The sequence below is a fragment of the Manis javanica genome, chromosome 16 (genome assembly GCF_040802235.1).
Source record: "Manis javanica isolate MJ-LG chromosome 16, MJ_LKY, whole genome shotgun sequence".
NCBI lineage: Eukaryota > Metazoa > Chordata > Mammalia > Pholidota > Manidae > Manis > Manis javanica.
In genome coordinates, this window is record NC_133171.1 from 57,431,078 (window position 1) to 57,445,451 (window position 14,374).

General features: G+C 54.1%; 1 long non-coding RNA gene across 2 annotated transcripts in view; it reads right to left on the reverse strand.

Annotated features, from left to right (window-relative positions):
* The window catches only part of LOC118973454 (uncharacterized), a 56,439-nt gene that overhangs the window by 8,891 nt on the left and 33,174 nt on the right, over positions 1 to 14,374 (reverse strand). For both annotated transcript variants that reach the window (XR_012126164.1, XR_005062799.2), the window contains exons 3-6: positions 7,032 to 7,148; positions 3,487 to 3,657; positions 1,920 to 2,064; positions 196 to 340 (exon numbers count right to left, since the gene is read on the reverse strand). This is a non-coding gene — a long non-coding RNA (uncharacterized lncRNA). The remainder of the gene's footprint in view (positions 1 to 195; positions 341 to 1,919; positions 2,065 to 3,486; positions 3,658 to 7,031; positions 7,149 to 14,374) is intronic.

Consider the following 14,374-nt stretch of genomic DNA (forward strand, 5'->3'; position numbering starts at 1 on the left):
GAGCCAGCTCTGCAGCCGAGATTCCCCCGGTTGGAGGGCCCAGCCTCCCTTTTAAGCAGCTCTTACTTCACCAGGGAGAACTCGGGGTGGTGGTTCTGCCTGAGGAGGGGGTCTGAGGGTATCCTGGGTGAGAGCCTCGTTGAGAGGTTCCCATCACTCCACCCAATCCCTTCCAGGGCTCCCCAGGCCACATACCTGGCTTTCCTCAGCGACAAACGGCCCTCTAGGGCTCTGCGGGCACCAATGAAGAGACTTGTGGGGAGAGGGAGGGAGAGGCTGTTCCCCACAAATCTCAGCTGCAGACGTCCACCCAGGAGCTCCAGGCCACCTTCCAGAGCCTCTGCTCAGGGGAAAAAGGTAAACACAGCCATTTGTCATTGACTTATCATGAGAACTGCAGTAGCAGCTGTTCCCCCTTAATTAATACACCATTGACTTTGAGCTTCCAAAAAAAAAAAAAAAAATCCCTTCATTGAGACAGGTGTGTCTACTTAAATCCATTATCCCGTCGGCCTCCCCCAGAGGGAAGGGGCAAGGGGGCGATTACACAGAAGGCCCAAATGTTCCAGAACAGCCCTCCCCTGGACATCCAGGCCAACTTCAACACTCTGTCCCCAGAGGAAGCTGCAAAGCCAGGGAGAGAGTCCGGACGGAGGATCCCATGACATCCAGGGACAGGAGAGGCAGAGGGGATCTGGGGTCACCATGCCTGGGGCTGCTGTGTTTGCCGGGGACTCAGCATCCTCAGGACCTGCTCTGCCCTTTACTGACTGGAACCATGGGCCAGTCACTTTATCCCAGTAGCAGGGGAAGTTATTAAGAAACAAATGACGAAATAGCCAACCCCTGACAGCATTATGACACACCCACAGTGCACTGCGGCCCTCTGAGTCCTCACAGTGCCCCCACACAGTAGGTGCTGTTGTTACCCCTTCTCGTAGCAGGAGAAACTTAGGCACCAGGGGGTCAGGTCAGTAGTGGAGCCAGGGTCTGAACCCAGACAGCCTGGCTGCAGAGCCTGGTTTCTCAGCCCGGCTCTTTTGCCTTCTCCAAAGGGAAAGCTGCTCAGCATCTGTTGTGCGCCTTCAGTCAGCGGAGACAGAATAAAACCACCTTGCTCCAGAGGAAGAGCCCAGGCCTCGCAGAGGCTCTGGGGGCTCCTCCTACCTGCTCTCCTGCTCTCCCCGCACTGTTTGGCCACACACCTTGCTGCCCTTGCCTCACCAGGCCCAGTCCTGCCTCGGGGCCTCTGTACTTGCCGTTCCACCTACTCTGCTGTTCCCCACATGGTTCACTCCCTCCTCTCCAGCCCTGTTTGGACCTGTAGCGACAGCCTACCCCACATGCTCTCAGGGACCCAACCTTCCTTTATTTCTCTCCTAACACCAGATGTGCTACGTGTTTTACTTACTCATGCACCTCCCTGCTTTGGTTTACCACCCTGTTATCTGTCTCCCGGAGGGGTCCTGTCCCCTCCCGAGGGAAACACTGGCCTCAGGGGTAATCAGGCTGGACTGTCTGAGGCAGGTCAGGGATCTCAGTCAGAGAAGCAGAAAGGAAATCAGCTTTCCTGGACAGGAGTGGGTATGTTTGCTGGGTTCCCCATGTGGGACACCTGACAGAATGCTGAGGACCTGCCAGCCCACACCATCATGTGACAGGAACGGTGGTGAAGATGGTCTAGGAGTGAGGCCCCTCCCCTCTGCCAGGCACCAAAGCAGACAAACCCTAGATTTGCTTAAGACACTGGTCACTGGCTGGGGAGGACTTCCATTCAAAATGCAACTTCTCTTAGCCCCAGTAAGGGAGGGCTTGGTGCAGATTTCCTGTGACTTCTAAAGAAAGTGATGGGATGTCTTGCCAAGAGTGTGGGCCAGTCCGTAACTGAGGCCACCGTGAAGTCAGGGCTATCCTCTCACCTTGGCAGGGGTGCAGTGAGACCCCAGGCAAACCATGGAGGGACTGCACACCGCGGGAGTCGGGACTGGGCTGCCCTGGGCCGTGCAGGTGAGTGAGGACAGTCTGGGGCAGGGGCTCAGCAGCAGGAAAGGACCTGAACGAGCTCTGAGAAAAAAGGGCAGAAGAGGTATCATTGGTGATTACAGCCCAATTTGTAAGCTGCTTCTGTTTAGTACGGAGACAGGGGAAAGTACAGTAATTTTCTTCAATGAAAACAGGCAACAGAATTCCCTTTAACTCATTCCCCTTGCAATTAAACCCTTCGCTGCAAATGAAATGATTTGGTTTTCATGGGGACTAATTTAAGCACACTGGAAGGGCAGCTGAACTTTTTGATTGCAAACACCAGCATGTGCAAAACAGAATCCCAAGCAGCAATGCCAGGCTGATGAGTCAGGGTCTAGAACAAGCTGGGGCTCAGATGGAGTCAGGTGGGACAAGCCCTGTGTTGGGAGTCAAGCTCTTCCCCTAAATCTGTGATCTTCTCTGTGTGGCTGACCCTCTTCCCCTCTCCAGCCTCCACCCCACTTCCCAAGTGAGGAAGCTGGACCAGACCCCAGGTGACAAATTCAGAAGCCTCTGACATTTGGTGACAGCAAAGCATTAAAGTTGCCAAGTATTCTCTGCCATTCCATTCATCAAGAGATGGAGTCTGCTTCTCCCTTGAAGCTGGACTGGCCCTGTGACTGCTTTGACCAGTGGAATGTGGCCAGAGAGACACAGGCCAGGTGCAGCCCGAAGCCTTAGAGGCCTTGTCACTTCTGCTTTCACCCTCCTGGGCCTGGAGCCACCATGTAAAGAGGCCCAGCTGCCCTGTCAGAGAGACTTGTGGGGAGACAGATGCCCCTCAGCCCTCAGCTGTGCCAGTGTCCCAGCTGGCACACACACCAAACATGTGAGTGAAGCCACTTGTACCAGGTCTGTGTGAACAGAGATAAGCTGACCCTACTCAGCCCTGCCCAAATGGCAGAATCATGAGTAACACATGTTAGTCCATATTATTATTACAACTTTTTAAATTTGAGATAGTTTGACTCAAAAGATGCAAAAATAGTACAGAGATTCCTCATGTACCCTTCACCCAGCTACTCCAGAGATAATATCCCCCATAGCCATGATGTACTGTCCAAGCCAGGAAACTGACCTGCCACAATACTACTAACTCACACACAGACCGTAGGTTTTCCAGTTTTACATGTGCTACATGTGTGTGTAGCTTACGACACTTTATCACAGGAAACCACCAAGTTTCAGAGTGGTCCATCACTCATAACAGGTAACTGATACGACTCCCCAGGAGTGTGTATTATTCGGCATTCTTCAGTTCAAAGTGTGACAGAAACACACCCAGACAAACTTGAGCACTAGGTGAACACACTGGCTCCCATAAACCAATGCGCCTAGAGGCAGGGGTGCTCAGCCTCAGAGCAGGGGTGCAGCCCACAAGCTCTCAGAGGGCTCCTCCACCTGGCTGATGCCACTCTGCAGACACCTGAGAGAAGGAGAGAAGGGAAGGACTCAGCTTACCTGGTGTGAGTTGGGGGCTGGTCCCTGGAGATGGAGCACTAAGGGGTCAGAACTGAACCCTGGACCTCCCTGGAATGAGGGCACATGATGTACTGTAATCGATGGCCAGTCAAAATCACAAGGTAGGAGGTGGGAGGATCAACTCTCAAAGGAACAGGTGGAGCATTGAGACTAGACAAAGAGAGGAAGACATGCCCTACTGAGTCAAAAAGGTGAGAATTGAGGGCAAAACCCTGGGCACGCAGACCCCAGGGTGGGAAGTGGAAGAACATTCCATGCTGGACTCAGGGAACAAGCACTTGAGGGGTGTTGTGGGAACTCAGGGTGGCTCTGAGGGACAGGAACAGCTAGTATGCAGAGTAGCCACTGAGGCCATTGGCCAAAACTCCTGGCACAAGAAAAATTAGACTTCCCCACTCCCTTTGAAATTAGGTGCAGCCAGTGATGCTTTAGCCAAAGAAATGTGAATGGAAGTGACAAATGGCACCTGAAGGCAGGAACGTTGAGAGCTGGTACACGATCAGCTCTTTCCCTCTGCCATGGCCGATGTGGCTGGAGCTGCCCCCTCAGCCTGGTCCCAGAGCAACCATGGCTTGGACCAGAATCCCCAGCTGACCCAGCATGTAGTGCTGTGAGCAAGAAATCAGCATGTGTTGGTATAAGCCACCAAGAATCTGGGGTTGTCTCCTGCAGCATCAGCTGACTGGTGCAGGTAACTATTGCCTCCTTCCCTGAGGGAAGGACAAACGGCTCTCTTTGCAGCAGGGGAGGTAAGGGAACATGCTGGAGCCCTCTATACACCAACATCCAGTGCCCAGAGCCTGGGCGATGGGCTAGGAGACTCTGGAAGGTCTGTCTGTCTGGGATCTTTTCTGTCCTGCTAAGGTGTGTCTAATGGGCTCTAGTGAGGATCTGGATCTTGCCTAGCTGGCATCCTGTGCTACACCATCACTGCCAAGGCCAGGTCTGGGGTCAAGGTTGGGGTCCCCTGAAGAGAAGGATCAGAGAAAGGATCAGCAGGTGAACAGGCAAGGAGTGCTCACCCCACCCAGCTGAGCTGGCTCCCCCAGCAGCCAGTCACGGCCACGGGGAGAATGGGCTGCATGTTCAGGCACTGCAACTTGCGTGCTTAGCAGTGGAGGGAGGGGCCCATAGCTGTCCAGGAGAGCCAAGGCCATGATGGCTGGTCGATCTTGCCCAAGCTTGGTGGAAGAGGCCAGCAGAGCGTGGCCGGGTCAGAGGTTGTTTGAATGGCAGCCAGTGGTGGTGAGGAGATGAGGGTGTCCCCACAGCATGCCAGTCCCCACAGGACACATACATAGCAAGCGGAGGCTGAGTGTCAGGCCCTCTGCTGGGATGTTGTAGGTGGCTAGACAAGGCTGGTGAGCCTCTACCACAGAGGGGGAAGTGTTTGTGTGTGTGTGTGTGCACATGACTACACATGCCTATGTTTCAGCCCCACAATGTGGAGTGGGGGCTTCCTCAGAGACAAACACACTCCATGTACTTTATCAAATTTGCAGATGCTACACAGCTTGGGGGGATGATGGCAAATACACCAGATGACAGAGCTGGGATCTAAAGAGAAGCTGACAGGCTGGAGCGATGGGGTGGATCTAATGAGATGAAACTTAACAGGGACAAACGTGTTTATTTCATTTTATTTATTTGTGCCCTGCCTCCACAAACAGAGCGCTAGAGGAACAGTGGCTCCCAGGAGGAGAAAAATAACTAAGTTATAAGTGTCTGTGCACTGGGGGCCACAGACATGGGGGTGGAGCTGAGCTCCAGCGTGCGCTTGGGGGCTTAGAGATGGTGGTCAGCTTTACGTGCAGTAATGGGGGTTGGCTGCATTAATAAAAATGCAGCACCCAGGTTGAGGAGGGTAGTGGGGACTGGAGAGCCAGAGTGCCTGAGTCTGAAGTTTGGTACAGCCAGGCATCCTGTTGGGCCAGGGACCTTTCAGGCATCTCAGGCTTCTCCCCCTCCATGCAGTCCACCAGGGAATCTGGCCCTCATACCCCTCTCTCCTTTCCTATGACCAAGGGCACCCCCAGGCAGCCTCTCCCTTAAAATATGTCCAAGCAAGCATCAAGCCCGAGTCTCCAATGCTCCCCAACATGGGAGAGGGGGGACAGAGGTCAGTTCTGCCAAGAACTCCCTCCACGTTCCACCCAAAGTTGACAGGAACAGGCTCAGCTGAGGGTTGGGAGTGAGATGTGACTCTCCCCTCCAGCAGGCACCTGCCAGTTTCCTCATGAGGTCTCTTACTGGTCCCCATCTTGGCTTTGGCTGGGGAGAAGATTCAGCAAGAAGATGCTCACTGCCTCCAAACATCAGAAGGGGAAGGATAGGCTGTTCTGCGACCCTGAGGGCTGGGCCTTGGGAGTGGAAGCCTCAGGGAGACAAACCTCAGCTCTGCAGAAGGAAGGTCCTCACTGTTTTGAGCCTTGGGCTACCTCAGAAGATAATGAGCCCCCTGTCACTGGAGGTATGTCAACAGAGGCTGCATGGCGCTCAGCAGAGATGCTAGCATGGAATGGCTGGATGAGTATGAAAGCCTTACCTTAAGCTGAGACAGGGCAACACCAGGCAGCCTCTGGTTAAAGCCTGGTGGAGTGTCTCACCTGCAAGAAACCTCCTCCTGAATACAGTGCCTCTCCGTGGGGTCTCAAGAGTTAGATTGAGAAATGGAAGGAGGCTGAGGTGGCAGCCAGGAATGAGGGTGCCTGAGCAAGACCAAGGGCACTGTGGCCATGGGGCATGGCCAGCGGGCATCAGAGGAAGGGGGAGATTCCAGAGCTCTGGTAACCAGAGTCTCCCACCCCACACACACCTTCCCAGAGTCTCACCCTGAGGTGAACTCGCGCTCCAAGGAATGGCCAGACTCCAGGAAGCCTTTCCATGTCCCCTCCCTGAACCCCCAGCACAGCCCTCTTGGCACTGCTGATACCCCCAATAGAAGCTGATGTGCACCAGGCAGGGCCAAGGTGTCACCCCTTCTGCCACAGGCCCCAGCATCCTGCTAAAAGCCAGTATGAGACCAGGATGGAGCTGGCTTCCCAATGCTGCCCCCAGGAGTCCTGCTGGTAGTAGGTGGCAGCAGCGATCCCTTGGGTAACGTCTGGCGTGCAGGGGGAGAGGGGCAGTAGGAAGAGCTCCTCCCTGTGTCACCACAGACCAGCCCCCATCACAGACACTACCCCACGGTCCTGCCTTCCCTCCTCTCCCTGCTGGGAGGCACCTGGGGAAGGAGGCCCCCTCCCTACCCAAGGGGTACTCCGAGGAGGAATCGATCCGCTGCAGGGTCTGGGGAGGAAGTATGAGTGTCTGTGGGGCAGCAGAGCCTGGCAGAGCAGTAAGGACAAGCCAGAAAGGGAAGCAGGGAAAAGTGGGGTGGCACGGGCACAGCCTGAGCTGGCGACGGTGTGGGCTCCGGCTTTGGGTCCCAGGCGCTGTGCCTTCCATGTGACACACGTGGGCGCCACACTTCCTCTGGACCTCAGGTTTCCCATCTGTATAATGGGGATGCCACAGGCACCAACCTCACAGGTGCTGAAGGGATCAGACGGCACACTGCGCCGAGCCCGTCACAGAGTATCCATGAAGATGGTGGTGGTGGTGATGGTGACGATGAAAATGCAGGATTCCAGAGGGCGTGACTATGAGTAAATAAATGGAAACAACTGGTATTCAGACTTCAGTTAACTAATTACACAGAACTTTTCTAAGAGGCAGAGCCTCTCTGCCTGGAGCTACTGCATGAGGTGGTGAGCCTCCTGTCCCTGGAAGCATTCGAGCACCAGGGCCCTGTCGGGGAATGCCTGGGCCAGGAGGGGAGGCCTCAGAGGATGTGTGAGGATGGCCAGAAGGGGCCAGCAGCACAGCGGGAGGGGACAGAGGAGCCAGCCAATCTCCCCACGAGCTCTGGGACAGTAGTGACAACTGGGTCAGGCTGCTTGGCCTCCAAGCAGAAGGATCCCAGCCACAGGCTCTGTCAGAGGGGTGGGGCCCCTCCACATGGAGCTGACAGGGTCCATGCACCCCACGCCCAGTGCTGAGCCCTCCCTCAGCTCTGCTGGGGCCTCCAGGGTCTGTGTCTAGGGAGGGCCAAGGACTCAGCCGTGTCCCCAGACCCTGGTCCCTGCTGGTGCAGCCTCACAATGGTCCCCAAAGACGGTGTTTCTCCCTCTCCACCCTCCAGAGCAGGGCCTGGGATAGGGCTGTTCAGGAGAGAAGGGGTGCAGTTGGGCAAGGAGCAGGGCACAGAGTGCAGAGCCCATTTCTTCCCTTGCAACCTGCCCTGGTACCCAGGCTGCTGGGGGGCTGCCGGGGGTGCCCACCTGTGCGGGTGATGGATTAGGGGCTCATTCCTTCATTTACTCTGAGGCCTCCACCTCAGAGAGACTGGCTGCCGCCCTGGAAAGAAGCAGGGGGAGCTAGGTACAGGCAAGAGCCCTGATCGTATCACAGCTGCCAGCCAGACTCGGACATGGCTACAGTGCTCTCTGCCAGCCCTGGCCTTGCAGGAGGGGATACAGGTCACTCTTAGCCCCCAGACTGTCCCCCAACTCCTCTGGGGAGGGTGTAACCAGGGCAGGGCAGGAGGGAAAGGGGTGGGCTGAAGGAGGAGCAGAGAGTGGATCCTCCCTGGCTGGGGGCCCATTTTGGAGCCAGAGGAAGCTGATGACCCCCACCCCTACCCCAGGAAATGCTCTGACAACTGATGGAGACAGTGACCTGGCTAACAGTCTCCACAAGGAGGCAGGGGCTTCAGGGAGGCTCCAGGGATACAGGGAAGCTTCCTTGACAAAACCCAACCAAATCCAGAACAAATAAAACCTCTCCTAAGAGGAAAAGACCTGAAATTCCACCATTAAAGATTCATTCCTTTAGCTTAACACTTTGTCCTTTTAAAAAATGCAAACCTATCAGAGCCTCACTTACAAGAAGGTTTGTCAAAGGAAAGAAGAGAGAGAATGCATAGCATCCCAGTGAAGAAAACATGAGCAAGCCAAGGGAGAAAGCGGAGGGAGCAGGTTTCCCAGGATTTACTTTGCTGGCTACACAGCTTTGGCCAAAGGCCAGCTCTAAAAACATCTGCGGAGGAAGGAAGCTGAATCTCCCAAGGCTGTTCCTGTGTTCAGGGAGTGAGATGGACAGAACAGCTCAACCTCCAGCCGAAGACACCATTCACAGATGCATATGCCCCCATACCTGTAAACACGTGCACCAGCGTACAAGTGCACACATGAGAAACTACACATGCAAACATGCACCCAGCCCCCCCACCAAGCTCACTGTGGGTGACATGGAATCCAGGGAACAGAAGCCTTGGGGCCCAGGTGACACGTGGGGGAAGGCAGGGGGAGCCGGTTCCACTGTCCCTCCCAGCACCTCTCCAGGGTGGTTGCCCTGGGCTGTGTGGCACTTGGGGTTGTGTTCTAATTTAGAGTCAAAGCTTGTAGCCAGTGAATATTTGTGGAGAGTCTTCAGGATGCTGTTGGCTACCCTTGTGACGCCTGAGAAGTGGAGCAATTAACCCATTAGTGAGGATTAGCTTTTCACATTAACGCTGCCTTGGCCTCCCGGACCTCCTGCAGCATCCCTCCCATCCTCTCTGGGTCCTCAGCCCATTCCAGGGGCAGAACCCACCCATACTGGTTAGTTCTTTACGGGCTTCAGCAGGGCAGGGGCAATATCCTGGGGTCTCTTCCTTTCCTTCTTTTTCCTACTGTGGTAAAATACCCATCCCTTCTTTTTAAGTTTAACTTTTAGAAAAGTAACACATAGATATAACTTTAAAAATCGAATAGTAGTTCATGGCTAGTGCATGACAGGTGTCACACAGATACAGGAATGAATGAAAGAGAAGCCTTTCCTAACATCTCTCCAGCTCCCCACCACAGGACACTCAGTGAGCATGGCCATGAGCTCACACATCCTGCTTGACAGGTAAGAAAACTGAGGCCCTGAGCCTCAAACTGGTGGTTAGATAAAATGCTGGAAGCGCAGGGACTTGCCTCAGGTCACCTACAGCTTGGGGCTGAACCCAGCCCTCCCCAGTCAGCTGGGGACAGCCCTCCCTGGCATTGCCCCAGGGCCTGGGATGGTGAATTGGCTCTCACAATCCAGGCCTAATTTGACCTGCCCCCTCAGAAGGAACACAGGAATGAAGGCCAGGACACCAGAGGAGTGAAAGCCAGAGCGCCAGTTCAGGGAACTCTGAAATTCCACCATTAAGGATTCATTCCTTTAGCTTAACACTTCATCCTTTAAAAAAATGCAAACCTATCAGAGCCTCACCTACAAGAAGTCTTGTCAAAGGAAAGAAGAGAGAGAATGCATAGCATCCTAGTGAAGAAAAACGTGGGCCTCCTCTGGCCTTAGAACTCGGGGTCTAGGCTGCCAGAGGAGCAGGCACTGGGTGGCTAGCAAGGCCAAAATAGGACACGAGGTGAGAGAGAAAGCTTGCAGGGCCTGTGGGATCCACATGGCTGGATCTCTGCTGCGTGTCACCCGGGTCACTGCGGCACTGGCTATTGGACCCCCCACAATCTTAGTGCCTTGCAGGGGCTTCTCAGTCCAGTCCGAGGCAGTGGGAGCCAGTGCTTCAGCTTCCTCACCTATGAAATGGAGACAATAACAGCATTTCCTTCCTGGGCTTAGGAGTGTGCTCAGCAGGTTGAGACAGTGGTTGGAATGGTGCCTGGCAAACAAGAGCTTTATATGTGTCTGCTGACAGTGCCGTTCAAACATCGTGACTGGAGCCCTTCCTCCTGCCACCTGGCCCTGAGCATCCCCCTGCCTTCCTACGTCCTCCAAGGCCCTCACTGCCCGCAGCAACCTCCAGGGCCCCTCGGGGCAGAGAAGGGGGCATGGGGAGTGGGCTGCCTGGAGACCAAACTCCTGACCATCGACCTCCCCAGGCCCTGCCGGTGTGGGGACAGCTGCTAGAGGACAGGCTGGGGGCAGGCCAAGGATGGATGGCCACTCTAGTCCCGCTTGCCCAACTCAGCAGAAACCAGAACCGGCAGTAATGGGCTGGCAGCGCCCAGCTGCAACCAACTTCATTTTCTGTCACAATTAAATGATCGCCTGAGTTTGCTAGTGCTCACTTATTCAATTACCTGCTCGGCCCTGAAGGACTCACAGAAAAACAGCCATAAATAACGTACCGCCCCCAGGCTGTCATCCCTGCGCATCTCAGAGGCACAGCCCAGACCTTCCTTCGAGCACAGGACCATCGCCTGTGCGTCCATTTTCCCAAGAAAATCCTCCCCAGCTCCCACTACCACTTCTGAAAGTCTAATCCTGGCCTGGAAGTCTGCACATCTAGGTCCCCCTCTGGCTCTCCCCACCTGCAGACCTCTGGTTCCTTGTCTGTGAAACAACAGAAGAGTCTGTGTGAGCTGTAAAGTGTTGCCTTGCAAGCAGCTACGGTAATGGATGTGGATAAAATGAAAGTTCCTGTGACAACCTAAGACAGGCACAGTCACAGGGGGGCCATCAGGTGAGAAATTGGGGATCAACAGAGGTGAGGCTTAGAACCTCACCCCCCGTTTTGAGAGAAATCTTCTGCATCCGTGGATGTTTTGTTGCCCTTGTCTAGCTTGGATTAATACTTAGTCTACAGGCACACACCTGGTCATCTACATTTGCCCTCTTACAGCACTAAACTATGTTTTCTACCTTTATCTTGCATCTACCTACCACTTCAGCATTTTATTAAAAATAATAATAATAATAATAAAGGGAGAAATGTGGGATTCACATATAAATCAAGTATAAAAATCAAACAAATAATCATAATTGACCTGATTGCTTATAGTTCATGATGCGTGATCAAAACCAAAAGTTTCTGTGATGACTGCCCTTGTACTGTTCACCATTTAAGAACTTATTCACTGTGTAAGAACTTGTTCACCATGTAAAAACTTGTTCGTTATGCTTCAGAAGATTGGAGACTGTTGAGAGTTAGGCTTGGGGTTGATTAATGATTGTGCATTGAGTCCCCTGTACAGAATTTATTGTTAACAACCATATGATCAATAAATATGAGAGATGCCCTCTCAAAAAAAAAAGAAAGTTTCTGTGGCCAGGATTCTCACCTGGCCCTGGTCAGCTAGCTCATTACACATGTGTGGGCAATACGTTGCTATTGACTCTATATAAAGAGCTCCGCTCTGGGCCATACAGTGGCACAGCTGCACAGCTGCAAGGCTACAGGAGAGCAGAGCAGGGGCTGGAGTGGTGGCGGCACTGAGGACAGAGACTGAGACGGCTGCGGGGGCAGAGAAGCCCAGAGGCAGAGACCGGCTTGCTGCGTGCAGACTTGCTCTGACTGAACAGGATTTTAGTGATTGACCTAACACTATGTAAATAAAGTTGGGTATAACCTTTTCACTCCAAGAACGTTTTACTGTCATTTCTTCGGTCACATTGAATCCATAGTGAACTTACCTGGGGCTGAAACCCATTGGCAAGACATGGGCTGGAAAGGGCCCCACAGGAGCAATGGCCAGAGGGCCAGAGCCGTGGGGACTGAGCTGGCCCAGGTTTGCAAGAGCCTCCTCCAGCCTCAGAACTCGGAGTCCAGGCTTCTGCCCTGGTCCTCCCTGAGGAGCTTCATGGTCAAAATGTGGCAGAGTCGAGAAACAAGGTGTTCTCTCTCCACCTGCCAATCCAGATGCCCAAAGACTTCTGGAAATACCCTGATCATCTCTGCCTCTGTGCCTTTGTGGCTGTTATTCCCCTTACTGTTCCCGTCATTCACTTCTTTGCCTGGAGACTCCTATGAATGCTTCAAGACCCAGCTTAGATGCCACCTCCCCTGGATACCTGAAGCCCAACCCCCACTAACCTCCCCCTCCTTATGCTCCCACAACACTTTACATGTACTTTCCTGGTACCCACAGGTCCTGCATTTGGGTTACAGTCCAAGGTCTATCCCATTCTGGGCCACTGTCCCCATAACCATCTTGGGGCATGAATCTGAATTCAGGGTCGGAAAGTGTAGCCACTGTGGCTCCCTCACTGACTGAGGTCCATCTGCCTGAGGCCTTTGTTAGCCATTTGTAATTATAATAATAGCCAGTATTTTGGAGACCTGTGTTAGACACTGTCCTCAATGTATTTTACTTGTGTTATGTCATTGAATTGTCACAATAACCCTAAGAAAATTATCCCTGCTTTACAGATGAGGAAACTGAGGCTCAGTGAGGTTAAGATGCCCGTCTAAGGTTCCATCATCTGGAAACGGCAGGTCTGGGACTCAACCCCAAGTGTGTCCACATCCACAGTCCAGCTCTTCGCCAGCCCTCCCTCCCATGCAGCAGAAAGACCCAGTAGGCATGGGACTGGGGTTCAACTCTGGCTCTTCCACTGACACGGGGACGGTCCTGTCTTCTCTCTGCAGCCGCTCTGTCTGCTCTCCTATGAAATGAAAGGAGTATGACAGGTGGCATCTGAGGGACCCTCCAGCTCTGATGCTTTGGGATGTCCTCTCTTTCTGTAAAGCCCTTCTTTGGCCAGCAGAACCAATGAAGCTCTGTAAACTAAAGGCAGGAATGGGGTTCATCCCCTGGGGAGATGTTCTGGAGCCGGTCCTTCCCTTCATGCCTTGAAGGCAGGTGGTGGCCTGTTGTCTTGAGGGCACCCCTCAACCCTAGAAATAGTGGCAACATTCTTTGGGGATTCATGGGCAGCATGCCTCCTCTGATGGCCCTTGATGTCGACCACCACGCAGGCCTCAGAAATGTTCCACGCAGACTGTTTCAGGGGCCAAGGAGACCCGCACTGCAACACTTACAGCATGTAACTGGGATCCCACGAAGTACTGCACACCTGACTTTCACAGATTAGCAATCTACAAGAATCTGCCCTCCAGAAAGCTGCTCTGGGAAGGCATCCTCTCTGAGCCTCCGCCAGATGTGAGCTGGGGGACATGGCTAGTAACCCGCATTGCTGGGAGAACCAGCCCCCGGCCAAGTGCCCGCCTATGTCCAAGTGCAGGACCAGCCAACATCTTCTCCCGTGGCCTCCCCCACCCACACCTGGCCCCTCGGCTTGGCTGAGGAAGCCGAGGGGTAACCCTGTGTCTTTCCCTTGGTGTGGGGACGAGTCTGGCCTTGGTGTGTAACTGTGTGGGGCTGCCTGGGAAGTAAGACAGTGGTTGAGGTTTCAATCTCAGCTCTGCTACTTTCCAATTGTGAGACATGAGTCCTCGGGCCTCATTTCTCACCTGTAAAATGAGGGTGACAATGGTTCCGCCCTCACAAGGCTGTTGTGAGGGTCAAACAAGGTAGTGAGTGCGTGGGAGGAGCAGTGCTCACCAAATGCTCCAATGCTCCCGCCCCTGCTGGATGACCGCCACGTGGGTGGCTGTGGTGGCCCCTGCGTGCCTCCCCTGCCCTGAGCCAGTGCTCTCCACACCCCCTGCACCTGGCCAGCATGTCAAGTGCTCCTGATAATGCTCCCGGGACTGGTTGACGACATCCCTGCAGCTTCCCAGTCAAAGGAGCCCATCTGACTCAGAAGGCTTAACACCTGCCCCCAGTGTGAACAGTCTCCTCAGACTCTGGGGTTCGCTGGAGGTCAAGAAGTGGGGAGTGGCTGCTACTGCCTGGGGCCCCTCATCCCTCAGGGTCTTAGTTCATCAACCATGTGGGAGCCCAATACGAGGCCAGGCAGGCTCTGGTACAGAGCCCTGGATGGGATCCCAACACCCAGGCTAAAAGTCCCCAGTGGGCCTAGGGGGTGCGGGACGGGGCAGGCTGGCATGATGCAGACCTGGGAAACCACCAGTGGCCCAGCCTTGAGCCCTCCTCTGACTGTGAGGGGCTGAACAGCAACCTCTCTTAGTGCATGCTCCATTTTGGGCTGTCTA